General features: G+C 53.5%; 1 protein-coding gene across 2 annotated transcripts in view; it reads left to right on the top strand.

The window, feature by feature from the left end:
- MIDEAS (mitotic deacetylase associated SANT domain protein) overlaps window positions 1-25,889 on the top strand; it is a 65,577-nt gene that overhangs the window by 15,662 nt on the left and 24,026 nt on the right. Inside the window, exon 1 of one of the 2 annotated variants that reach the window (XM_044773966.2) lies at window positions 8,676-9,221. The exons of the other annotated variant lie outside the window; for it this stretch is intronic. The gene's annotated coding sequence lies outside the window, so the exon portion shown is untranslated. Of the gene's footprint in view, window positions 1-8,675; window positions 9,222-25,889 lie in introns of those variants that run through there. 2 annotated transcript variants of the gene reach the window in all.

The raw sequence follows: 25,889 nt of genomic DNA, 5'->3' as shown, positions 1-25,889 counted from the left end.
TAAATGGTGGTTGGGTTCCAAGGCTAGCCCACAAAGAGCCCTGGTGTCACCTCTGAAGTTGCTGAAATAAGGTATTAGTAAAATTGAGAGCGCCAATGCAGCAGTAAGAGTTAGTACCCAGGACGTTGGAGGTTAAATGGTGTGGGTTTATTTGTGTAACTTTGTTTCTTTGGCAAAGGCATCTTTCAGAGCCCTCCTGATAAGGGAAGCTCTGGGGCCTTCCCCCTGCCACAGTTATAACCCCACCTCTCCCGTTTAGATTCCTTCTTCCTTGCACATCAAGCCAGGGGCCTGGACCCACTTGCCCCCTGGGACCTGGCCTGGGGTATTTTTATGATGAAGAAATCCTTTTCAGTGGAACCTTACATCATCAGTATCATCATCATCATCATCATCATCATCATCATCATCATCATCATCGTTATTTAAACCATCTTGATCAGCTTAACTGAATAAACATTACACCTTAGCAATTTACTTTGTTCAGTATACTCTTCTGATTGCTGCTAATGTTCCTGTGGGACTTTTAACATTGTTTATAAGTCCACTTCTACTATTTCTTTGTTCTGATTTTGTGACCTAACATGATTTCATTAAATGGTTTTATCAGATTGTTTCTACGTGTCAGTCCCTTTTATATTTCCTTCTGTTACCATACCATACCAAAATTTGAATGGATTTCAATTTTGGGGGCTCTATATATAATTAAAAGGTGCTATGAGCATCTTTTGTAACTCCTTTGTGTTGGTAGTTTAGATTATTTTCTTGGGATCTGGTCCCCTGACTGTAATTACCTGGTCAAGGTCTTAAACTCTTGGCAGCACAATGCCAAATCATGTTCTAGAAAGATTTGCACAGTTTGTAGTGGCATAGCAATGTACGTGCAGCTCTTTCCTGATGGCCCTGCCAACAGCAGCTTTCATGTTTATTAATTAATTTATTTGTACATTGACTCTGGGCCGTGATGGGTCCTTAATGGTGTTCTTATTTGCATATCTTAAATTGCTGCTGAGACTGCACATTTTTCTCCTGATGATTTATTGTTTGTGTTTGCTCATGTGTCAAACTGCTCATCCTCTGTGGCTGCGGAGCCTCCCTGCTTCCATCGATCTCCTTGAACCACTTTCCTGTTGGGAAACGCAAGGCCCTGCCTTCCTCACTTGCTCCCTCCCAGGTGGGGCCCCACCCCTGGACCTGGTCTAGCTCATCTCTACACCTGCCTCATGCTCTGCCTCAGCCACGCAGCCTTCTGACTGTCTGGGACTGATGCTCTGGGTGTGGGGAGGGGGTGGGAGTGGGAGGGAGCATGAGGGACAGACGCTGGGGCTGAAGGGGAGATAGATATGGTAGATGCAAGGCAAGGGCTTGTCTGAGTGGTTCTGAAATGGGTTCATAAAGTGACCTCCTTGGAGGGAGGCTGCCCAGGGAGATTCTGGGAGGAGCCACAGACTGTATGGGGTGGAGAGAACACTAGACTTTATCTGGTCTAAGGATCACCCACTCAAAGGCCCCTGGGGAACAAGGAGAACCTCAATAATAGAAGCTGGCTGGGTGTAAGAAAACAGCACTAGTGAGATGATAAAGTAATCCACAGTGACCATGACCCAGGTGGAATCTGTGGAAAATTGAAATATGTGAGTCCCATTACAGTGCTACTCCTATTGTAGTGCTAGTCCTCATAATGCTACTTCCCTCATGTAGCTACTCAGTTCCACCTCTAAGAAGGAGGGCTCAATGTGTCCAGTGTTCCAGTATCTCTGGGTGAGAATGGCTTGTGAGCCTCCAGTCTTTGACTTCTCACTATTTGACTTCCTTACAGGGAAAACAAGCACAGAGAAGTATCTGCATACAGCAGAGAGACGGACTCAGAGAGTCCAGTGGTTGAATTCCATCTGTATGACCTTGGGAGAGCTATTTAACTTTTTTGAACCTTAGGTTCATTATCTATCAAGTGAGGATTATGGCTTCCTCTCAGGGTGCTGGGTGGATCCAGTGGGCTCCCATCATGTCAGGCATTTCGTAGGTGCTCAATAAATGTGTTGAGAGGCCCTACATGGGATCATCCAGAAAATCAGAGGAAGAACCAGGCTTGGAAGTTTGCTCTCCTGACTCCCAGTCCAGAGCTGTTCCACATCACATTGACCGCTTTCAAGGGAGTCTCTGGAGGTGTCCGGAACAGGGGTCTTTCTGATCCCTGGGAAATTGCTGATGGCTTTATAAGAGCTTGATTGTCCAACCGATACTGAGTGCATATAATGGGGCCTCTCAACTCTGTGGACTTTGCCCTGCAGGCCCCAGAACCCAGGAGATTGAGCCTCAGTAGTAGAAATAATAATAATAATAATAATAATAATAATGATAATAATGATAGTAATAATAATATCATACACCATTGAATCTAAGAAGCCAGTGATTATAAGATGCACCATTATTTTATGTACAACTAAGAAAGAGAAAATGCTGCTAATTAAACCATGACATGCTATCAATTGTAAGATGCATCCTGATGTCAGAGATGTTAAAATAGGGGAAAATGTGCATCTTAGAACAGAAGAAATAGTAATAAAAGTAGTAATAATAATAACCTGTTACATTTTATTGCTTACCTCAAAATTTCACATATATTATTTGTGCATTTATCAACAAGCATTTACTGGACACCCACCATGTATAGGCGCTTTGTAGGTGCCAGGGATACAAGGTGACAAAGATCTAGGCTGTGCCCTTCAGGAGCTCTGGTCCTCGTAGGGAGATGGCTCAGTAAGCGGCTATAGAACAATGCGTAGGGGAGCGAGTAAAGATAAACAGGATGCCCTGGGAGTTTAGGGGAGGGAGTGGCTGTTCTCATTCTTAGGAGCAGAGACTAAGACAATTTGGGGTGCCTGGGCTTGATTTAGGAAGTGCTCTCTGGAGGAAGGGGGTGAGGGAAGTGGGCTGGGTCTGGGGAAGAAGCTAAGTAAGGAGGATGTGTTGCAGCTGGGCCTATTTTAGCCAGATCCCACAGGGAGCCCCGGAGCATGAATTGCACCACCACAGATTTGATCCTACCTTGAGTTGGACCCACTCCTCTCCAACCACCTCCCCCCAGCCCCCACCCCCCCAGTCAATCATTGGTTGCTGTACTGTCTCCCAGCAAAGGCTCCCTTTGAAAAGGGGGCAGCTGGGAGCTCTTAGCAGCCAACAGGGTAGCTGGAGGATGGCACACCAGCCTGATAAAGGGGATCTAGGAGGGCTCCAGTAGTATACACTCCAGTGGCCTTCCTCTGCTTGGAGGAGCCAAGGAAGGCTTCCTGGAAGAGCTGCCATTAAACACAAGTCTGGTGGGAGACCTGGGTATGTGTTTACCTGTGGAGGAAAGGTGGAGGAAGAGGAGCATGTGTGAGAAAGCAAGCATCTTGGGGGAACTTTAGGTTGTTTGGCTGTATGGGCCTGGGCCTAGGAAGTGAGGCAGAGCCGGATCATGCCAGAACTGTAAGCATCTAGCATTCTGGCTCACAGTCTCAGCTTTTTGCAGTAGGATGATGGGAGCTGTTGAAAAGGGATGTGATCACTCTGAGGGCAGTGTGGATGGTAAGTGTGCAAGACTAGAAGTAAGGAGATCAGTTAGGAGATGAGGAAAAAATGATAGCAACACTTAATGTGTGCCAAACACTGTTTTAAGCTCTTACTTTTACATCCTCATTTTGCAGATGAGAAAACCAAGTGGGTAGGTAACTTGCTCAGTAAGCATCAAGCCAGTGTGAGCCAAGATTTGAATAAAGGTCTCAGCCTGTGCCCTTAACCTGTACACTCCCACGACTATGAATTTTGGATTCTAGTCCATGATGTATCAGTATTTGTTTTCATTTAAAAATAATGCTTTAGGGGCCGCCCCGTGGCAGAGTAGTTATGTTCGCTGTTCCACTTCAGTGGCCCAGGGTTTCGCCGGTTTGGATCCTGGGTGTGGGCCTAGCACTGCTTGTCATGCCATGCTGAGGTGGCATCCCACATGCCACAACTAGAAGGACCTACAACTAGAATATACAACTATGTACTGGGGGGCTTCGGGGAGAAGAAGAAAAAAAAAAGATTGACAACAGATGTTTGCTCAGGTGCCAATCTTTAAAAAAATAAAACGATGCTTTAAAGTGTGCCCCATTGCACACACTGGACTTGGGGGTCCAGTTCCTCCTGACCCACTGCCACAAGGTAGGGAAGCCGAGCTCCAGAGAACAGCCAGTAAAGGGGTCTGTCTGGGTTGGTTCTGCAGGGGGCATGGAACTGTGCTCAAATGAGGCCTTTGGGAAGCTGGCAGCTCTGGCTCTGTGAGGAAAGGGCGTTTCTGTCCCTGTGGCCCTGCTTGCCTGCCCTCCCTGGCAGCTACACCTGTTTTGTCCTTCTCCCTACATACAGCCAGACGTCTCTCCCAGAGTGACAGCAACAACTGGGGACATCTGCAGAAACTCCCTCTCAGGCCTGACAAAGGCGCTCAGAACCTGGCCCAGGCCTGCAAGAGAGGGAGGCGGAGGCGGGCGTAGGTGGGAGGGCCAAGGGATGCAGACAGCTGTGGGCTGGTGTGGGAGGCACGGCCCTGCCCCGGAACAGGTGAAGTGCATGTGAACTGAGGAGGAGGGTCCCCTGGGTTTTCAAGGGTAAAAGAGAAGACAGTGCAGGGACTTCTCGGCACACGGTGGCTTAACTTAATGGCTGGGGTGCTTTTGAGCTGCCTGCTTCCTCAGAAAGGACATGGCAGAGAGTGATGAGGAGAAGGCACAGCCATCGGAGGAGTGTCCCTGTTCAGGCTGGGTGGACAGCACTGTGGAAGAAGCTTGATGGAAAGGACACAGGAGCAGGGACTGGGAGAGGAGCCTTGGGAGGACACTCGGGTGCGACGCTGAGTCAATATTGGAAAGAGTGTCTCTGGGCAGAGCCCAGCACAGGGTCACCCTGAGGCTGAAGGGGGTGGGCCTGGGGTCTTTTCAGGGGGAAAAAAGTCTTACCTGGACTAGGTTCTTGAAAGAGAGAAACTAGTTTTCTTAAATTTTATTTTATTGAGGTCACATTGGTTTATAACTTTGAATAAATTTCAGGCATACATCATTATATTTTGGCTTCTGTATAGACTGCGTCAGGTTCACCACCAAAAGTCTAGTTTCCATCCGTCACCATACGTATGTGCCCATTATCCATTTTGCCCTCCTCCCCCAACCACCCTCCCCTCTGATAACCACCAATCTGGGAGAAGCTAATTTTGGGAGAAGGGGATATAGGATAAACAGTAAAAAATGATAACAATCGTAACCCCTCTGTGTACATATCATGATACAGTGTTAAAGCAGTTTTTTATCCTTGTGATTCTTCCAAGCCCCTAAAGGTGGGCGTTCTTTCATTTTTGGTGTAATAAATACTTCCAGTACCTCTGTTATGGGCCAAAAAAGTGAGGCTCGGAGAAGGTAAGTGTCACCTTTCCTAAGGTCACACAGCAGGTTAGCTTAATTAGGCAGGACCCAAACTCAGTCCTGTTTCCTCTTCTTTCCACAACCTTCTCTTTCTTCTATGGTAGCTGTAGCTAATGAGGTCTTAGAGGTAGTGCCTTTATTCTGCAAAGGGAAATGACAATAGGGACACAAGGAACATAAGGGACTCCAGCATGTGGACGTGTGATTTCCTCAACGGTATTTGTAAAGGGTGGTTATTTGCTTGAACACACCATGTGTGCTGGCCTCGAGGAAAGGTCCTGACAGAGAAGGGACAATGGAGGAAGGACATGGAACGCAGGCCTAGGGCTTGGGGAGGAGAATACTCCTTTTTAAAATACTGAGTGATGTCAGCAGAAAGGTGATGGAGGCGGGTGAGTGGTGAGAAGCTGGCTTCCTTGTAAGCTTTTTTTCCTCTTAATAACACCTTTTTTGGGATATAATTCACATACCATAAAATTCACCCTTGGAAGCTTTTTAATGGTCTCGGGTTATCCCAGAAGTGGACACATGCGATGGCCTCTCAGGGTAGTGACTGGTCACTCTGAGCGGAGTCCAGAGAGCTGATATGGTCCGGGACGCCTCTCTAATGCCATCTTCTCCTCTCCTCGGGACCCAGAGTGTGGCATCCTGTCTGGGGAGCCGTGCCTCCTGGAGTGTGTCTCAGCAGATGCACTCCTTGGGAGCTGGAGCGCTGGACTCCTCTCTCTCATGCAGTGTGTAAGGGAGGTGGAGAAAAGCCCACTGCATGGGTAAGGTTCCTGGAGCATCTTTTTTGCCTTCCCCAAAGGGCACCCTTCTTCACGGCCCCAGAGGTCTGTAGGAAGGGCTGGAGCTTCTAAAACCAAAACTTTCACTTCACATGTCAGTGATTCTGCACTGTCATATCTGCAGCAAACTGACCTGCAGGGCTTTCCCGGAAGAGCTGCAGCTTTCTTTACACACCCTCATCTGCCTGCCTCGGGAGGTAGACTTCTGCTGCCAGACAGGGGCCATCTGGGACAGTCTTGAGCCCTCCTCCCCTGTACACATACATGCCCCTTTCCCTCCCTCTCTTCCTTTCTGAGGTGGCCTGAATTTGGCAGTTTAGTTGGGGTGAAGAGATGTGTTGCTCCAAAGTAAGCAGGGCTCCTCTAGGCTCCTCTAGGTCACTGACTTCTGTTTCTCTTGAATCCTGCCACCTACCTCTACTCTTTGCGCTGCTTCCAGGGCTAGGCCTAGCAGCCTGGCGAGGGACAGGGAGGAAGTCCTGGGGCACAAGGCTGAGGAGTGCCCTTTGGAGTGGCTCCCATTTGTTCCCTGGACGCTGGGCCCTGGCTCCATGGAAGCAGGCTCTTCTAGGAATGTGCTCCCCAGCTGGGTTTTCTGGTTGGTTGGGAACATCCTGGGCTGGTCTGCACTGGCTCTCAGGGGCTCCCTCTGTGCTGGCCCGAGGCCAGGTCTAGGGGCTAGGCCTTGTGGGGGGGTGGGTCAGGATGACTGCTGGTCTGCAGAGGAGCCTAGCAGTGGTGAGTGTTGGAGACTGAGTGGTTTTGTTTTTGCTTCTCTTACTTGGATGAGGTGTCAGTAGGAAGGAAGAAACCAGACAAATGGAAAAAGCAAAAAGCCTTTACATTGAGCCTCTGCCAGGAGTCCTGAGAGCCTAGCCTCTACTTGGGGGCTTGCATGCCTGAGCACCCCAGTCCCTCAGTTGCTCACTGCCTTCCTTTGGGGGAGATGGGAAGAGAAGCAGAGAGGTGACAAGTGATTGGCCTGCTCTGTGATCTTGTACAAGTCACTTAACCTCTCTGAACCTCAGTGTTCTCATTCATAAAACAAGAGGGACGAAACTCTATCGCACACAGGGTTGTTAAGTAGGCTGTGTGTGGGGACGTGCTTTGAGAATTGTCAGGACGGTACTGTCACAGCAGATGCTAAATCTGAGAGCCTGGGCTTTGCTTTGGTGGAGGTGGTTTCCCTGGCTCCTCCATTCACTTTTTACAATCACAGAATCATGGAGTTTTAACTGGAAGGGATTTCAAGAGGTCATCTGGTCCTGTCCTCTGGCATAATTTTCTTTATTTTGCAGATAAGGCTGTTTTAAGTGGTCATTACTTTGACATATCTGTCATATCATGGTGCAAATAAGCCCTTTTCCTCCTGGGTGAAGTGTGACCTCCAGATGCACACAGGTGCTCCGGGTGGAAGGGAACAGGAAGGTCATGCCCCTTAGGAGCAAGGGTGAGTTTTCCGAGGTTTTGAGGTGGTCTCTCTCATCCACTCCCCAGGGGCAGCGGTCCTTGCCCTGAAGGCTCAGAGAGCTGGGAGAATCACCTTCTGCTGCCCCTCCCCTTCTCCCTAAGAAAGCAGGGGATGCACCTGCTTCTCAGGACTGGCCACAGCAGGAAAGGGGCTGCCAGGACACACTGTATTCTTCTGGGGTTTTTCCGTCAAAGGAAAATCTCTTTGACCCATCTTGGAAAAAAAAAAACAAAACACAACAACGAATGGAAGGAACCAGGAACATCAGGGCTCCCTCCGCTGGCCTTTCTCCTGGCCCTGGGACCTCATTGAATGTGGGGGCCAGCAAGAACCTCCTGAGCAGCAGAAATGTTTCCCACCAGACCAGCAAAGAGGCATCGGGGGAATTGTAGGAAAGGTAGGGGACATGTGTGCATGCTGTGAAAAGCTGCTCCAACTCTGGCCTCAGTCGCTAGAATTAAACCCAAGAGCTTTTCATCACCTAAGTAATTGAGATGTGGGTCTTTTATAGCGGCTGGGGCCAGTTTCTCAGTAACGTTTATACCAGTAGGATGCTGGCAAGCCAAAAAGTGAAACTTGGGGAGACTGTTAATTAAGTGCCTTGGAGAGGATTGTGCATGATTTACCGTATCCAAAACCAGAGTTTTCTTTATGGAAGAAAGCGACTTGTGTCCTCCCCAACATCACACACACACTTTCCTGGCAGGCACGATGGGTTTCCAAACATTTCGTCACCGTCTCTTCCTGACCTTGGTGTGAAAGGAACGAGCCGCGTGGCCTGTTGGTTCCAGCAAGGCCATCGGGGGCGCCGGCCTGGGCTGGGGGAGGGTGGCGACCGCCTCAAGGAGTGGAGGTGAGGTCTACTGGAAATCCCCAGCCCGGGCAGCCGCCGGAGGTTTAAAGACGCCTTCCCCGGCCTTATTTGGTCGCAGGAAGTGGGCGGCGCCGGGCCTGCTGGCGGAGAGGCCGACCCGAGACAGTTGTGCTGATGAAGTGGTAGAGCTGGTTTCTGCTCGCCGCCGTGCCGCGCGCGCCGGCCCGCCACTGGGTGCTCCGCGCTCCCAGCCCCGAGTTGTGCAATCCTTTGTAGCACGCCAGAGTCCTCCTCCTTCGCTGTTGCCTCTCGCCCTCTCTCTCTCCCTCTTTTTTTTTCAAGCTGTGAGCTCAACCGATGAGTCAGAGCAGTGCAATCCTGACACTGCATCGCAGGACTGGGGGTGACACGAAGGGAGGGAGAGCGATCGCGAGGCGGACACCACTGGCGCGGGGTGCGCCGAGGCTCCTGCACCGCGAGTGAGGGGTGACAGCCCGCGCGTCCCTCCCGGGCCCTGCCAGCAAACTTCCCAGCCTCGGGAGGCGCAGGCTGGCGGAAGCATTGCGAGCGCCGCGGGGAGGCGGCGGCGGCGCCTGTTTGTTTTTAAAATCGAGGAGTGCGTGCAGGCGGCTGGAGTCTGGGAGGCGACTGAAGGCGGCGGCCCACAGCGGAAGGGGGACAGCCGATGCCAGAGCTCGGGCAGGAGCGGGGTAAGTGGGGCTGCCTGGTCGGCGGCCGAGGCCTGCACGCGGCGAGGCGCAGCCCGCTGTGGCGGCGGCGGCCAGGGGACCCCGGACTGCGCGCAAGCGGTGGCGGCTCGGCGCGCGGGCTGCAGCTTTGCAGGCGCGGCCCGGAACGGGGGCGCTGGGCGGCTGGGGGCGCCGCGCGGCAACTTCTGCGGCCTGGGCGGCTGGGGGAGTGTGTGCGGGTTTGCGTGAGTTTGCCGCCCCGCAATCCGCCCCGCCGCGGCCCGCGACCCCAGCCCGCAGCTGCGTGTGCAGCGCCAGCCCGCCGTGTTTGTGCAACTACGCAGCTCGCGCGCGGCCCCCGCCCACCCGGGCGCGGCCCCGGCAGGAAAACCCTCCCAACCAGCCAGGCCCGCGGTGGCGGCGGCTCGGGAATACGGCTGCTCTTCCTCCGTTTGAGCGAAGCGTGGTGTCCGCAGCGACCGGCTTGCGTGACTGAGTCCAGGCCCGGAGACTCGAGGAGGGGCTCCCGAAATGCAGGAACTTGGCATGGGAGCCCCTTCCCCTTTTCTTTCCAGTGTGCACGGCACAGTGGACACGGAAACTGTGTCCGCCCTGGGAGTTTGGGGGACAGAGGTGCAGGAGTGGCAGGGAACTGGGGCAAGTGCAGGAGAGGCCTAAGCTGGAGCATTTAGGGCGAACGGGCCGGCCTCACCCCGCGCACCCGGAGTGCTGGCGCGCCTCGGACCTGTCAGCCTGCCCGCCCCCGCGCGTCCGAGCCGCTGCGGCCTGCCGAGCTCTCCCCGCGCTGGCTGCACCGTGTGCCTGTCCGGAACTCGGGAGCCCGGGTTTTGTTTGGATTCTGCATATGGCCGGCTTGGTGGAGGAAGCCATATCCCCCTCCCAGGTCACACATACAGGAGCGTGTGCACCAGGTGGCCCCTCTGAGGGTCCCCGCCTATGTCTCTGGGTATGGGCCTGGTGCTGCTCTGGGGCTTTCAAGCTTCAGCCCCGAGGGAGGCAGGCCTGGAGGAGGTACCTGCCACCCAAAGTGGAGGCCACTGGGTGTTCCAGCCCAGCCTCCAGAGCCAGCGGCTGGAAGGATGAAAAGGGAAGTTCCTCGCCCCATTTAAAACTTTGTTGGTCACAACTTCGGTGGCCACTTCCTGCTTCCACCGTACCACATCGGACCTGTGTGCCGGCCTGTGGAGCCTCGCTCGGGGCCAGCGGGATCAGGGGAGAGCTGGCTGGCTCTGGCTGACTATGGAGGCCACCATGGCACGTGCGTGCAGGGGATCCCTGTTGGCAGTTGTGGCTGTGGGGAGGGGAGATCTGGCTTGTTCCAGCAGGGGGAGCCTGGCCTGGTGGCCGCCTGGAGGTTTCTCCTCTCTCCTTGTTCCTGCAGCTTCAGGATTGAGGCTGGAAGCCTGTTGAAGGTGGAAGAAGTGCAGCTCTGGGGGAAGCCTCTCCTGCCTTGTGGGCCCCAGGCTGAGGAGAGGAAACCACTTGTCTGGCTCCAGAACCTCCCAGGGATGGTGTGGCACCTGCCCCTTTAGAATCAGAGAAATGCATGCTCTCCACAGCCTATTAGATGGCTTCAGGTCGAAGGGGAAAGGAGAAACCTTCCCAGGTTGAGAATTTATGGGTCGTCTTTTCCTACTGCTCCGGATAGTGAATAATAGGAGTGTAAACATTCAATTACTGTGATAAACCATCTCATTGCGTGGCCCTGGCCCAGTCTCCACTCTAATTGGATTGGCCTTTGGGTGGTTACTCTGGTCTGAGTAGCTCCCAGGGGACAAGGGATGAAGGACCTGGGGGGCGACCCCTCACCCCCAGACCATGCAGCTTGCTCTGGGACAGCCAGCCCACTGCCAGTGTGGCCTCTCCAAGCTCGGGGCAGAACCCCCCTTCCCCTGGCTCTGTCAGCCCCTCACCCCACCCTAGGAAAGAGTACTGTGGAGTGTCCATGGGGTGAGAGTTCAACTTTTAAATGTGGGATTTAAAAATAGCCTGAGTGTTTAGCCCTGTGGGCTGCTGCTTTTAATAAATGGGGAAAAAGAAAAAAGACAATATGCAATTACAGATTCAGTTGAGGGCCTCCTGTGGTTATAAAACCCAGGGAAGAGCTGCCCAGTGGACCCAAGGCCTCTGGGTCCCTAAGTGGGAGAAGGATTGGGGGGGGGGGGGGAGTGGTGCATGGGGTATAGTGTCCTGGAAGGGGAATGGGCCCAGTCCAGGAATCTTTGGCCTTGCTAGCCCCTTTCCTGCAGGTGGATCTCCCAGAAGGAAACCTTGCTCACGGGGGAGTTGGGACAGCCACAAGTAGCTGGGAGATTCCTGCTTCTCCTAGTCCTGTTTCAAGTGCCAGTTCTTTTGAGAAACGTTAGGTGCCTTCTGGACTCATTTCCACCTTATGTAGTCACTTGTGTACATACTGTAGTGTGGTGGTCAAAAACACCAACTGGGAGCCAGAGTCTCCATACATCCCTCAGGGAGATGCAAAGAGTTAATAGAGTATTATTGTATCCTGCGCTCCAGTGTGTGCTCTGGATTGTTCCCACAGTGCCCAGCATGTAGTAGGTGTTTAGTATATGTTAATTGAACAAATGAATGAAAAGTCTCCATCAAAAAAATGTGGACTTAGCATGTGGTGGGCTGAGTGAGTCCTGCTGCTGGGACTCATACTGCACCATTGGTTTCAAAAGGGTCAGGCATGAGTGATTCTGATGCTGGTGAACCCAGTTTCCTGGCTCTGCCCTATGTCTGCCATTCTGGGAGCATATGCCAGTCATCCTGACCCCAACAGGACCTCAGGGTGGAAGAGCGTGGAGCCTCCTGCCTGGCAATCTCCTAACCTGGGAATTTCCTTTGGCCAGGCCAGTTGGCACCCTTCCTGTGTGTATGCACCCATCAGTAGAGAAGCAGCCCGGGGGCTCCCTTCTTCCCTGACTCACCATAGGCTGCAGGAAATGCAGCCAGTGGTCGCCTTCCATTGGAGGGGTTGCTTCTGCGTGGGAGCGCTCTGTGTGGGGCTGAACTAAAGAAACTGCACTCTGGGCTGGAGCTAGGTGGAGTGTGCTGAGGTCCCCAGTTCTTACTTAAGGGACCTGCATTTGCATTCGAGGCAACATTCAGGATACCGTGAGACCGTGAGCTCATTTTGTGAATCAGAAGCATTACAGCATAACTTCGGTGTTGGAAACTGCTATTTGGAATCCAGATCACCCTCCCTCCACCCCCAACACACACACACTTACAGGGGCTCTCACAGTCACACACTTGGGAACAATCACAGTTAGTAGGGCATCTATTCAGATTACAGAGCCATCAAGCAAAACTTGTCCACACCCACTTCCTCTCTCACACTCAGAACACCATTCCTGGATGGTGTGTGGTCAGTAATCCGAGCAGTGACTCTGAAGCAAGTCTGGCTGGTGCACAGGAACGAGGCCTGGGCAGACCTGGGTTCGTATTCCAGCTTCTCCACTTGCTGTGTGGCTCTAGGCATTGCTTAACTTCCTGAGCCTCAGTCTCCTCACCTGTAAAATGGGGATGATAATAATATTTCATACAGTGGCTGTGAAGTTAAACAAGATCTTCCATGCAAAGTGACTGGCACATACCAGTCTGTAGGTACCCAACAGATGCAAGTCCGGCTCCCGTTTGCCTGTTGCTCCTCCCAGAGAAGAGGAAATGAAGAGTGTCCTGCTTGTGGGAGGAGGGCACCCTTCCAGGCCACCGGGGCTTATGTAAATGAAGCTTATTTTCTAACTCCCTGGGCACAACTGTGTGATCCACTCCTGCCTAGAGGAGCCCGGGCCCTGGTTGCTGTGCGCCTTTGCAATGGATTCTGTCCCTACAGCCGAAAGTTAAGGGCTCAGCTTCCCAGAGATCAGCCTGTGCTCTCTGGAGCCTACCCGCCTGCCCGCCCAGGCCTCAGGCCGAACTGCTCACGTGGGTGGCAGGAAGGCTGCTTTCTCAGCCAAGGAAAAAGTCCCCTTGTCTTTGCTTCACCTGAAGCCTCCCAGGGTGAGCTCAGTGGAGAGTTGGGTGGAGCTAGGGGTGGGAGCTGTCGCTCTAAAGAGCACTTTGGCTCTCTCTCCCATGGGGGTGGGCGGGGGGGCGTGCACACCAAGCTATTATATAAGAAGAAAGTTGCCACATGTCAGAAAAGACCTAGGGTTTTGCTGGGGTGGGGGTGGGGGTCTCCCTGAGGGACGTGATTGCAGGCTGTGGTTTGCTGGGGCTGGTGGGGAGGAGAGGGGCTGGGAGCCCAAGGCTTCCCTGGCAGCGGTTCTTGCGCTCGTTCTTCCTGGAACATAGCCTGGTGCTGTGGCCAGCCAGGGAAGGTGCTCCCTGTTCCCTCTGCCTTTCTCTCCAGCCGCAGGGAGCTCATGGTGAGAGCGTTATTTTTTCCAGGCAGTGCTTCTTCCAAGACTCTCAGGAAGGGGGAGGGGAGCAGCCAGGGCAAGGTTTGCTCCAGGCCAGAGCTTGGAGAGAGGGAAGTATACCAGGCTTGCAGCCAGAAGGGGGTTCCCTCTGAGACTACCCAACTTCTCTTGGGGAAATGGGGTCCAGAGAGGAAGGAAAATGGTGAGGGATTTCGATTCCCAGCTTTTCCCAGCAGTTGGGCAGACAGAGTCTTCAGTCTAGCCTGCTGTTGCCAGAATTTGCCAATTTCTTGGAGGGGAAGGTCCCAGAGCTCAGAAAGGAGCTCAGAAACGCTTCTGTGATAACTTGCAACCCTGGGAGTGCATGTAAGCTGGCCTTTCTCTCCTTTCTTCCTCCTCCTCCTTCTCCCAGCCTTCTGGCAGCTCCTGGGGCATGCACCTGGCTGTGGCCCAGATCCCCCCCTCCCCAGACCTTGCTTTGTCTGACCTCCCCAGCTGGCCCTAGGTCACAGTTCTGGGCTCTCCTGCTCCCAGGAGTCATCTCAGAGCTGGAAAACACTTTGGGACATCTCCCAACTCCTGCATTTTCAGATAGGGAAGCTAAGAGGCAGTGAGTTCCTTGAGGTTCCCGCAGATGATCTCCACTTTCACCTTGGGAGGGTGGCAAGAGGAGCTGCTCCTGTGTGCCGCCCCTGGTCCCTGCCCCTCCCTATTGGGAAGTTAGGAGGACTGCTTCAGTGCAGGAAGAGCCCAGAGGAACACTGTCTGGCCCCTGGGTGTGGCTCGGGCCTCAGCTGGCTCCATAGTTATTTATTTGTCTGTTTGTGTGTGTGTGAGTGAGTTTTGTGGTCGGGAGACTGGATCTGAGTGAAAGCAGAAGTACCCACGCTATGTCAGCTATGCAGCGCGCAGATTGGACTGTACAGACACAGTCGGGAGAGGAAGAAAGGGGGCAGAGGCCCCTCTGCACGGTGGTTGCTGGGGCTCTTTTTGTCCCTGCAGCAGGGCCTGCACACTTGAGCGTAAACAGCCCTTCCATGTTGCTAGCAGCTGCCTTTCCTTGCTGGCTTTGGGCAGAAGAGCTGCCAAAAATAACCAGGCGGGCACTTCCACTTGTGGGGCGTTCACTGTCGTGGCCTCAGGTCAGGCTTGCTCGCTCCCTGCAGGCCCTGGTGCCTCTTGTGTCCCTGCTCATACTTCCTGTGCCCCCCACCCCCCACCTCCCTCAGGTAATGGCACGTTCCCTTTTATTGCTCTTCTTAGGGTGAGCCCAGGAGGGTGGAGGCTCCAATTATGGGCCTGGAAGCTCTGCTGGGTATTATCTGCTGCCTCTTGTCCCACCGTGTCCCTGCAGGCCCGCTGGCACAGCTGAGTCCAGGGGAGGCCTGTGCTGGGTGTGCTCCTCCTGGTTTCCTAGGCCAGACGCCCTGCCTGCCTGCGGAGACCGACGCTGTTGCTGGGACTGCTAGTCTCCTTGTTCTGCTCCTGCCTGGCCAGCCCTGTGCTCAGCCAGCTGTGCAACTGGAGGAGTCAGACCATGCGCTTCTCCTCCAGGTGCTGCAGACTGATTGTGATGCTACTCCTGCCCAGCAAGGGGGAAAGGAAATCACATTGGCTGAGCCCCTACTTTGTGCCAGGCACTTCTCATATATATTAACCTCATTTAATCCCACAATAACTATGAGATGAAGACATTGTGCCTATTTACCGATAGGGAGGCTGAGGCCCACAGAGAGGCTGGTGATTGGAGTAGCCAGGACACATTGCCAGACGCTAAAGCCCTGTCTGTTTTTACCATGCAGCTCACACGCTTCTCCAGGCTATTTTCAATTGTACAGGGAACAATGTTTGACCCTTGGCATGAAGTGCTGATGGTAGGAATTCAGGCACCATTAGATTGGTTGATAGGGGAGCTATTTGGGGCTGGGAAGGGTAGGGAAGACCCCACTGAGCCTCCCCTCTCCAAACACGTCACGGGGCAGCCAGAAGCCCAGCCTGAGCCACGAGGCCCTGCCGTGGAGGGCAGTAGGCACATGGGGGTCAGCTGTGTGGGGCGATTGCTGGGAGAGTCACTCATGCATGGAAGGAGTAGAAAGGCTTAGTTTAGGCCTCCTGGAGACCTTCCGAGTGTCTCCTCCTCCCCCGACATCCCAGCCTCTGTGATTCTGAGAACAGCTCTGAGACTATAGGCTGGGGTAGGTGGGACCTTGGGTCTCCCTTCCTGGCTGCTGAGTCTGACCCCAGGGCCCATCATTCCAGCTGGCTTGGCCCAGGTCCCAGAGAGCCTGGTTGGTGTGTTGTGTACTTGGGGCTTGGGCTGGATGCTGTACTGGTGCCTGGTGCCAAAGGCCTCTGGGTGTATTTCAGGAACAATAAAGAATAAATCAACACAGGAGAAAAGGCCCTGGAGCAGCTGCACAGAGATTGAAGAAATGCAAGGAATGTGTGAGCATTTGGCAGAGGCCCTGGATCTTGACCAGGGCCTGAGAAAGGGTGTGCCACTGCCTGGATGGCTGGGCTGGTGAGGTAGGCTGCTTTTTGCCCATTCTGCAGCCCATCTAGGAGGCCCAGGCAGCCATGCTGAGACCCTTCTCTGCTGGCAGCAAGGTTTTGTGCTTCTTGGTCACCAGCAGGTATTGGGGAGCCATATCATCCTGATTCTTTCATTCTAAACCAGTAAGATGCCCCTCCCCCCCCAGCCATCAGGTAGGTCTTGGACCTTTCTGGAGCTGGCTAGGCAGGAGAGCCTGGGCTGATGAAGACACCACACGGTAGACCCCCCTGTTCCACCTCCTTACCCAGAAGGAGATGAGCCAAATGTCACCCTGGCAGTGCCAGGTCTGAGGGAGTGCTGAGTGTGAGAACATCCACTTGAGGGGCCCTGAGCATGGCTCTGCCCGAGTATCAGCCATGTGTCCTTGGGTAAGTCACTTTATCTCTCAGGGCTTCAGTTTCATCAGTCATGAAATAGAGATTTGGACCAACGATCTTTGGAGTGAGTGGGCACTATCTGTCTCTCGTATTCAGGGTGTGCAATGAACAGACTTTATTTAGGAATTTAAGTTCTTGAGAAGAAACTCTTCTGAGAGCCCCATGCAGAATGGTGGGTTGCTATGGCTGGGGCTGATGCTCAAGCCCTGGGTGGGGGCCATTGGCACTAGTAGGAACCCAAGCATGGAGCTGACTTGACCCAGACTTTAGGGTGCCAGAGGAAGGCACAGGAGCCTGGGCCCCCTGGGGATTTGGGGCATCTGACAAGCAGGGGAGAGTCAAGGCTTTTATTTTTAAAGAACTGTTGGCCAACCGTGGGTGTGGGGTTGGAGAGTGTGGGAGGGGTGTGGCTTCCTCTTGAGCAGATGTGAACCTTCCACAGGTTGGCCCAGTGGGGGTAATCACCATTAGCCTCTTCATCTTCAAAGCCCTTACCTCCCAGGCCCTTCTCACCCACTTTACCTGACCAGCCACACTTCCAGAACATCACAGTGGTTTTCAGGCCTGCTGAAGCCACTCTCCAGGGAGATGATGTGAGTAGCCCAGAGGTTGCTGCCGTCCATCCCAGACAGCCTGGTCTGGCACCCAAGCAGGAGGCTGAGCCTGAAGCCCTGGGGAGGAAGTTCGCAGAAAGGGCTCTGGCTTGCAGAGCCTTGCCTCTATAGTCCTGTGACCTCAGGCAAGTGATTTGACCCCTCACATCTTCAGGTTCCTCACTGAGAAAGGGGGAGAGTAATAATACCTACCTGGTGAGGATTAACCAGGATCATGTGTGTGGGGGGTGTTGCACTGTGCTTGGCACATAGGCACACCCTTAGGAAACGTTAGTGGTAGTGATGATGGTGAAAGAGAAAGCCTTATTTTTGTGATGGGATTTCACTTTGGCTTCAAGCTCTGCCTTGCCAAAAGGTGGGACCTGCCTAAATGGAGGGAGGAAGCATTCTTCCTGGAGTCCTTGATTCTGGGCTCTGCTCTGCTCCTGGCTGTGTATCTGCTCCTGGCTGTGTATCTGCAAGCAAGTTCCTTTCCTTCTCTGGGCTGCTTTGTGGAGTGAGGAACTGGACCAAGTGAACACTGACATCCCTTGATATTTGGAATCTGTTCAGCTTCCCCAGCAGGGCCCTGCTTTGCTGGTTGGCTCTGAAGAGAGGCTCAAGGTACCTTTCTCCCTGTGGTGTGGGGGCTCTTAGTCTGGAGTCCTGGACTCTGCTCCAGGGTCCTGCTGACCCTGCAGCTCCCAGCTCACCTCTGCAGTCCCCTCACCCCAAAACCCTGTGGGCTCTCCCAGCTTCCAGGGGGTTTTACGGATGCCCTCAATCCTGAGGAGAGCCTGTTTCTGGCAGACTGGGACTGGGATTATTTCTTGCGAGAGTGTGATATACTATACTCTATTTGGGAAAGTCCCCAGGAAAAGCAGCAGCTCTAAGAGGGAACCTGAGGAAAGGGAGGGCCCCACACCTGGCTTTGTGGGATTCTCACATGTAGCATTCCATCTGAGGCCCAGCACAAGTGTAGATTTGGGATTTTTCTGGGAGAATGATGGAAAGACTAAGCATTTGAATCTTGCTTCTACCACTTAAACAGCAGAAGTTTCCCTCTGTAGAATGGGGGCAATAAGATGCCTGGATGGGAAGTTTGTAAGCATGGCTTAGGGTATGTCGAGTCCCTGGCATGGGGGAAGTGCTCTATGAATGTTTGCTTCCTTCTTTTGGGAAGGATCTGCCTCTTGGACATTCTGTAGACTGGCTGGGGGAGTGAAAATATTTGCCTGTGGCCATTTTCCCAGGGAGAAGGGGAGGGCTGCATAAGAAGCTGTTACAGCCCCAAAGGCTTCTCCCTCCCCCAGCTGTTTTAATTCTGGGATCAAGCGTGGGGTCAGGTTCAGTGTGTGTCCACTTTGGGGGATGGGAGAAGAGCTACCCAGGGATTTGCAAAAGTGTGAGATCTGCAGCTTCCTAGGGCTGTGCAGAAGGTGTGGAGAACACTTCTGAGTAAGGAGGGAGTGGCTCTTCTGAGCTGTGAGAACTTGACAAGTTACTTCTACCCTTCATTTCCTGTAAATTCCCCAAATTTCCTTTTGTTATCGATTTCTAATTTTATCTCATTTTGATTGGAGAACATACTTCGTATGATTTCAACCCTTTTCAAAGTACAGAGACTTGTTTTACGGCATAAGTTATGATCTGTCCTGGAGAACATTCTGTGTGCTCTTGAGAAGAATGCGTATTCTGCTGTTGTTGGGTGGAGTGTTCTGTAGATGTCTCTTAGGTCCAGTTGCAAGTCTTTTATTTCTTTGTTGATCTTCCATTCAGTTGTTCTGTCCATTTTTGAAAATGTAGTGTTGAAGTCTCCAGCTATTATTGTATAATTGTCTATCTTTCCCTTCAGTTCTGACAGTTTTGCTTCATGTGTTTTGGGGGCTCTGTTGTTAGGTGCATCTATGTTTATAATTGTAATCTCCTGTGGATGGATGGACATTTTTATCGTTATAAAATGTCCTTCTTTGTCTCTAATGAGAATTTTTGTCTTAAAGTCTATTTTGTCTAATATTAGCATAGCCCTTCCAGCTCTCTTTTGGTTACTGTTTGCATGGTGTATCTTTTTCCAGCCTTTTACTTTCAAGCTATTTGTGTCTTTGAATCTAAAGAGTGTATCTTTTGTAAACAGCATATAGTTGTATGGTGTTTTTTTAACTCATTTTCCCAACCTCTGCCTTTTAATTGGAGTGTTTAATCTATTTATATTTAAAGTAATTATTGATAAGGTGGGATTTCTGTCTGCCATTTTGCTGTTTGATTTCTGTCTGTCTTATATCCTTTTTGTTTCTCTGTTACTCCGTTACTCTTTTGTGTTAGATAGATACTTTGGAGCATACCGTTCCTGACCTGTAAAATGAGACAAGAGTGAGGGTTAAATGAGATGTTGCCTGCAATGCCCTCAGTACAGTGCTGGGCAAACAGTAAGTGCACAGTAAACATGGACACTCAGTTGGCCTCAGGCAGCCCTAGGGCTAGCTGAGAACAAAGTCCACCCAGGGCTCATGGGACCCCTCATGCCTCCTGGGCAGGGCACAGCACTCTGGCAGGTGGCTCTTTTGGGGAGTGAGGAGCAGTAGGTCCTTGGAAACTGCACTGTGCCAGGCCTTGACCCTCTAGCCTCTCTCCTGCTCCAGTGCCTGGGCACCACCTGGGCTGCTTATGAAGCACTGCAGATTTCCCACCTCCATTCCCCCAACCCTCTTACCAGACCCATGAACTAACCTCTCAGGGTGGGTTTGAGAACCACCTCTCAACATAGACAGGCAGCAGGCGTGACAGAGACTGGATTTAGAGTCGGCAGGCTTGGATTCGAATCCTGACTGCTCAGTTGTGACCCCAGGCTGTGACCTGAAACAAAATACTTTTCAGAGCCAACCTTTCCTCATTTCTCAGATGGGAATAAGCGGTTATACAAGTAAGCAGTGCTCACACACACAGGGCATGTGGGCACTGCTAGTGGCTGCTATTTCATGTGCCAGTTGCTCATTACAAAGGTGGTTCCCGGACACAGGCCTTGTCCCCCCGCCCCTCTCTGGGCTCCCAAGTTCCTCAAAGGCAGGAACCAGTGAGTGGTGGCTCCTGGACCAGATATCTGGTTACTTGACAACCAGTTCACTGCCCTCTCCATTGGGCCACACTGTCTCTAGGCCCTGCTTCTCCTAGTCTTGGTGTAGAAGGAGAAGGGAATTGAAGAAGCAATATGGGATAGTGGTTAACACTGAGTAAGAGCATGAAGATTCAGAAAGGGTGAGAACAGTCTGTGCCAGAGGGCTGCCTGGAGGAGGTAAGCCTTGAAGGAAGGCAGGTTGTCCGAGTGGAGGCAGGGCTTCCAGGCAGAGGGAACAGCTCCAGCAGAGGCTCAAAGTCAGGGAACTCTCCTCAGGGTCACCTGTTCCCAGCATGTATCTCTAGCCCCAGCACAGGCCACCTTGTGTTATAATCAACGTGTGTTTCTGTTTTTCCCCCACTGGAGTGGGGGATCTCTGCGGGTAGGGAGAGACTGTGCCCTGTCTCCTGTGTCTCCCCAGAGCCTGACTTGTAGCCAGTGCTCAGCAATTGCTTGTCGAGTGGATGAAGGGGCAGTGGGCAGACCTGCAGGGCTGCCAAGGGTATGTGTGTGGTAGGGGAAGGAGGCAAGACGAGGCCTTGTTAAGGGAAGCCCCCCGTGAGTGGCCTCCTCTGTATATTGGCCGGGGGCTCAGGCACAGACTCCAGAGAACCCTGCCCTTGACCTCCCCAGTGAGCCAGGCCTTTCCAGAAGGGGAGGGAGATGGAGCAGCATCTGGTGGCGTGAGCCCCATAGGGCATAGAGAGGGTTGTGAGGAGACTGAGAGCCCAGTGGCCCCCATGAGGCCCTCTGCAGAGGTTCAGTCACTTAAGGGCCTGGCTGCGGGGACAGTGGCTGCATCTCTTCTGGAGAGAGCCTAAACCTACCCCCCTGGGGCTCCTGAGCCCTGTTGGAAGGGGTTTTCCTGGGCTGCCTGTGATCCTTGTGGCCTTGCCTGGGAGGGAGGCAGCCAGTGTCCCCTGCCCCCAGGGTGAGTGGAAGCTGAGACTGGAGGCTCGATCTTTCTTGGCTCTGTGTTTTCTCTCTGCCTCAGCTTCCCCCCTATAAAATGGACCCTGTTATCCTGCCTTCTCATGGACATCTTGGCTTCCTGTGGACATCCTGGGGTTGTTTGTGGGGCAGTGGGGGAGGGAGACGATAAAGGTAGATGACTGAAAGGAGCCCTGAGAGCGCCTCATGAGGAAAGGATCCCCCTCTCACATGTATCCCTTTGAAAGCATCCAGAGTGGGCAGTTTTACAGTCCAAGCTCCACTGCAGCCAGCTTACACCCTGGCCAAGCCCTCTGAGCCTGACCAGCTTGATGGGACTCGTGACTCCCTGGCCATTGACCTGGCCTCTGCATTTCAGAGCTGAAGTTCAATCTGGAGAAGTGATAATCTGGGGACTCTCTGGACTGGGGGTGGGTACGTCATAAGGGCTGCTTTCTCACGTCCCTGGGGAAGTGACACTTGTGGGACGCAGGTCCTCGTCTCTGTTGTTGGTGTCTCCTTCCTTATTGGTTTTATGGATCCCTTGAGAACAGGACTCATGTGTTGGAGAAATGGGCCCTTCAGCCTAGGTATGCATTCCCAGTTAGAGGCGGGAATACAGCATTGCAGACAATTGTCTTGTGTCCAGAGGAAAGGTTTATCTAGGGCCTGGGCAACTCTAGCTGGCCCAATATGGCAGTTCCAGGCCACTTGCCCAGTCTATCTGTTGCCAAAGGCCCCAGGGTATCTGAGAGAGAGCTTTTCAGAATGTGAGCCTGGACTGGAGGGCCAGCAGGGCCATGATGGTCTCCCCAAGGGAGGGCCCCTTGTCACTGACCCCTGGCATCCTAGCCAGACACTTTGGTGTCTTGAGGCCCGGCCTAGTCATGTTAGGGCATGAGGTAGACAGATCCACAGGCTCATGTCCCTGGCCATGGTCTAGGCAGGGATGGGAAACCTTGAGGGAAGAAAAATGGGGCAAGGGTCAACAGCAGGGCTGGCACTTTCTCAGTTAGCCTGTATGTGGTATGGGGCAGCGAATGACAGTCAAGGGGCAAGCGGCTTGAGAGACAGCAATTAGAGAAGGATTCATGTTCGTCTTGGTTGGAGAGGGCGTAGGGCCATTTATGGGGGGGCTTAGGAGGCTGGGCCTTTTCACTTCGTCTCAGCGTTGTGAGGAGCTCTGCTGTGCATCAGGAAGAAAGACTGGAAGTTAGGGCTGGGCCGGAACCCAGGGTGGACACGCCGGTCGTGAGCAGGGCCCTGCCCAGGCATGGCTCTGACTCACCTTGGGCGCAGTCTTGAATGAGCATCCCAAGAGGCAGATACAAGCCAAGTGCCAAGGTACAACGGTGTGCACACTCTGCCCCAAGGAGCTTGCTGTCTGTTGGGGGCAAAGAAATAGGCACTTGGAATTTAGTGTGCTGAGCGCGGTGGTGGGGTTTCGGAGGGATTCTGGGCTCATCATGCAGTTCCTGGCTCAGCCTTGGGGTGAGGGGAAACTTCCCAAAGGAAGCAGTGTCTAGGACCTGAAGGATGAGTAGGATTTGGCCAGAAGAAAAGGCTGGAAGGTACCGCCTGGTCAAAGACCTAGAAGCAAGCAGGAAGTGAATGATGGCTTAAGCATGGAGTGTTGAGAGAGGTGGCAGGAGCCAAAGTCTGCAGGGACTTGTGGGCAGGATAGGGAGTTTAGACTTTGTGCTAAGATAGCATCTTTAGTGCTCAGGGAACTGGCTGGCCTAGAGATTCAGGGTTTTGTTGGATGCCATATTTAGGTCTATTTTGCCTTGGGGTGGAGATGCAGGAGCTCTGACTCCCCGTCTTCCTAATGCTGAGTTTGTGGGGCTGAGGTGGCCCAGGTAAGAGCAGAAGTTTGGAGCATTAGCCTTCAAGGGTCAGGGGCTCCTTCAGTCGACTCCCATCCCCAAGTCAGAACTGATCCCCTGCGGCCACTGGGACAAAGCTGAGCACCTCCTTCCTGGCCTGTGTAACCTTGAATCACAATAGTCTTGTCGTTCAGATGGCCGCACTAAATGCCCCAAGCTTGGGAGTGGTCCTGGTCCCCTCAAGTGGTCTTGCCCTAGCCCCATTGCCCAGTGGTGAGGGCTCACTGGACTCTCCTAGCCAATGGTGGGCGTGTGGCTGGGCTGCTGATGGCAGATGGGAACAATATGTCTTCGAGTTGCCATCCTTGGAGGGCACCGTGTCACCACCAGCACAGAACACCCTAAAGCCTTTCTAGCACCTTCCCTCATGTATCTGCAAAACACATATGTGGGTTCATCACTGTTTTCTTTTCTTAGTGCATGTGACTTCCCTCTGTAGAGAGAAAGTGCTTCTCACTCTCCATCCTCCTGAAAGGGACCCATTCTCATGGGTCCCTGGCCACTGAGATCGGACCCTTGCCTTGTCTTCTGCCCAGGGGTATCTATGGTCTGGTCAGGGCTTGGTTGTAGCAGTGAGGCACCTGGAGGAAGGGAAGAGGGAATAGAGCCGTGACAGACAGTCGAACAGACTGATAGAGTGGGTTGCAGTGTCTGGGGCCCCGTGGTGACTGTGGGTTTCCTTTTCAGTGTTCCTGCGTGTGTCGTCAGAGGCCCTGCAGCTGGGTCCCAGGGGTGAGCTGCCTGCAGGAGTTCCTCATTGTACCCTCTTCCCTGCAACCTCGGGGAGTTGGCCCATAGGTCGGCAGCCTTCGGAAAAGATGGCTTCCTTCCTCTTCCTCACCGTGAGGAAGGCCCGGCTGACTTCCACCTCAGGGACAGAGGAGTGAGGTTGGGGCAGACGAAATGGGAGGAAGTGGCTCAGTCCTGGCCACAGCTGCAGGCTGTGAGGTACAAGTGGGGTATGAGAGCTGGAAGTCCCACCTGCAGCAACCAGAACTGAGGTGGGGGTGGGCTTGCAGGGACTGGAGAGTCTGGGCCTGGAGGGTGGGGCCAAAGCGGCCATTGTGGTCTCAGGCCTCTCTGCTGGTGGACCTCAAACAACTGCTGGCCCCCCTGTAGGGAGACCCCTTCCCTTCCTGTAGGACCGGGGGTCTCAGCTGTACTGGGGGAGAATAGGAGAGGTTTACCTGCCAACTGTCCAGACAGGGGTAAGGGACTCCTCAGCGCCAGAAGGTAGGGATATGTGTCCAGCAAATCCTTGCTCTGAGATGGTAGGAGCGTGCTGTGGAAGGGAAAGTGTGCAGAGAGGGACACCTGGTGTCATAGTGGCGTGTCTTAGGGATAAAGAATAAGGGCTTGGTCTTACAGTCAGTCAGACTACGTTCAAGTCCTGTCTCTGCAATATAATTACTGTGTGACCATTAGGAAGTGACCTCGCCTCTCTGAGCCTCATGTAGCTCACCTGTAAAATGGAGGTTAAAATAACAATGCCTCATGCTGCCTTATAAGGCTGTTGTGGGAATTAAATGTACGCAGAGCACTTAGGACCTGCGTGGCATAGGTCCATTATTATTTTTGTTATTACTACTACTACTACAACTTTGTGCCCTGCTGCCTTTGTGTGTCCCGTCCCCTCGCTCCCCCAGGGTTCCCCACTCTTCCACTCTTTTCCCCATCCCCGCAGATAATGACCTTTCTTCTCTGAGAGTCCCAAGTCTGGGTGTCTGTGCTCTTAGCACTCTTAGCCTTCCAGTAGGGGTGACAGGGCGGCCTCTGCAGAAGCTTCTGGAGCAGTTCAGCCTCCCCAGAATCGGCCCCCTTGATTTCTTCTAAGCAAATCCCTGGCCCAGCTTTGGAAATCTACTGTGGTGTCCTGAGCATAGCCCTCCTTGATGTGCAGGGTTGGGGGCGGGGCGGGGGGGGGGGTGGGAGGCAGACTAGCTGAGCCTAGCCCTTCCCGACCTGACCAAACTGCTGCAGGTGAGCCAGCTGGGGAGTGGGGACCAGGGACAGGAGCGGCCCTGCCCTGGAGCCCTATTCACAGGCTCCACCCATCTCTCCTGACCCTGTGTACAGCGCCGGCCCTCCTCTAGGCGCTGATGGCCATCCATGGGCCCGCCCGGGTACCTTCCTTCAGGAGCACACCAGTGTGTGCGCCCAGGCCTTTGCCACGTGGGCCTTCCCTTCCCCCAGGCTCCAAGCCTGTGTTGCGGTTCACCAGTCCACAGGGCTGCGATGGGGGCGGAGGCGGGACGGGGGGGGTCGGGGGGGGGGTCTGTGTAGTGTCGGAGGAGGGGAGGCTCAAGTACACGTGAGCGCCTGAGGGGCTCCCAGCCCCCTGGAGGCACGTGGACCTGCCTGCTCCCCCTCGGCCCCCTCCTCTCCCCTCCCCTGGCGCATGTTCTTCCTTCCTCTGTCTTGCTTCTGCAGACGCACTTCTAATTCGTTCATGCTGATTGGAGAGGCAGAGCCCCAAGCCTGTAGCTGGGACAGTCCCACCCTGCAGCTCCACAATGGCGCCCAGGGTTATTTTCAATCTGGGGGCTGGCTTTTGGGTCTCTGCGCTGAATTGGGTTGGCTGTCAGGGAGTGAGAATTTACAAGCAAGAGAAAGGGGTTTGTTCAGAAGGTGGTTTCCATGGCCCCCAGCACTCTCTGCTCGCCCCAGCCCTCCCCTTCGTGCGGGACCGGGGTGACTTGGACGCCCTCCTGGTCTCGCTCCCTCCCCCAGCTTCCAAGTGTGAAGACAAAGCGGGTGCCAGCGGGAGAGTCTGTCTGTCTCACTCACTTCAGGGCCAGAGCAGAGGAAGGAAATGGAGGAGGAAGTTCCTCCCCTGCTGGGCGCTG

Source organism: Equus asinus, chromosome 7 (genome assembly GCF_041296235.1).
Source record: "Equus asinus isolate D_3611 breed Donkey chromosome 7, EquAss-T2T_v2, whole genome shotgun sequence".
Taxonomy (NCBI): domain Eukaryota; kingdom Metazoa; phylum Chordata; class Mammalia; order Perissodactyla; family Equidae; genus Equus; species Equus asinus.
Note: the sequence above shows the minus strand (reverse complement) of the source record. Positions and strands in the feature narration are given on the sequence as shown.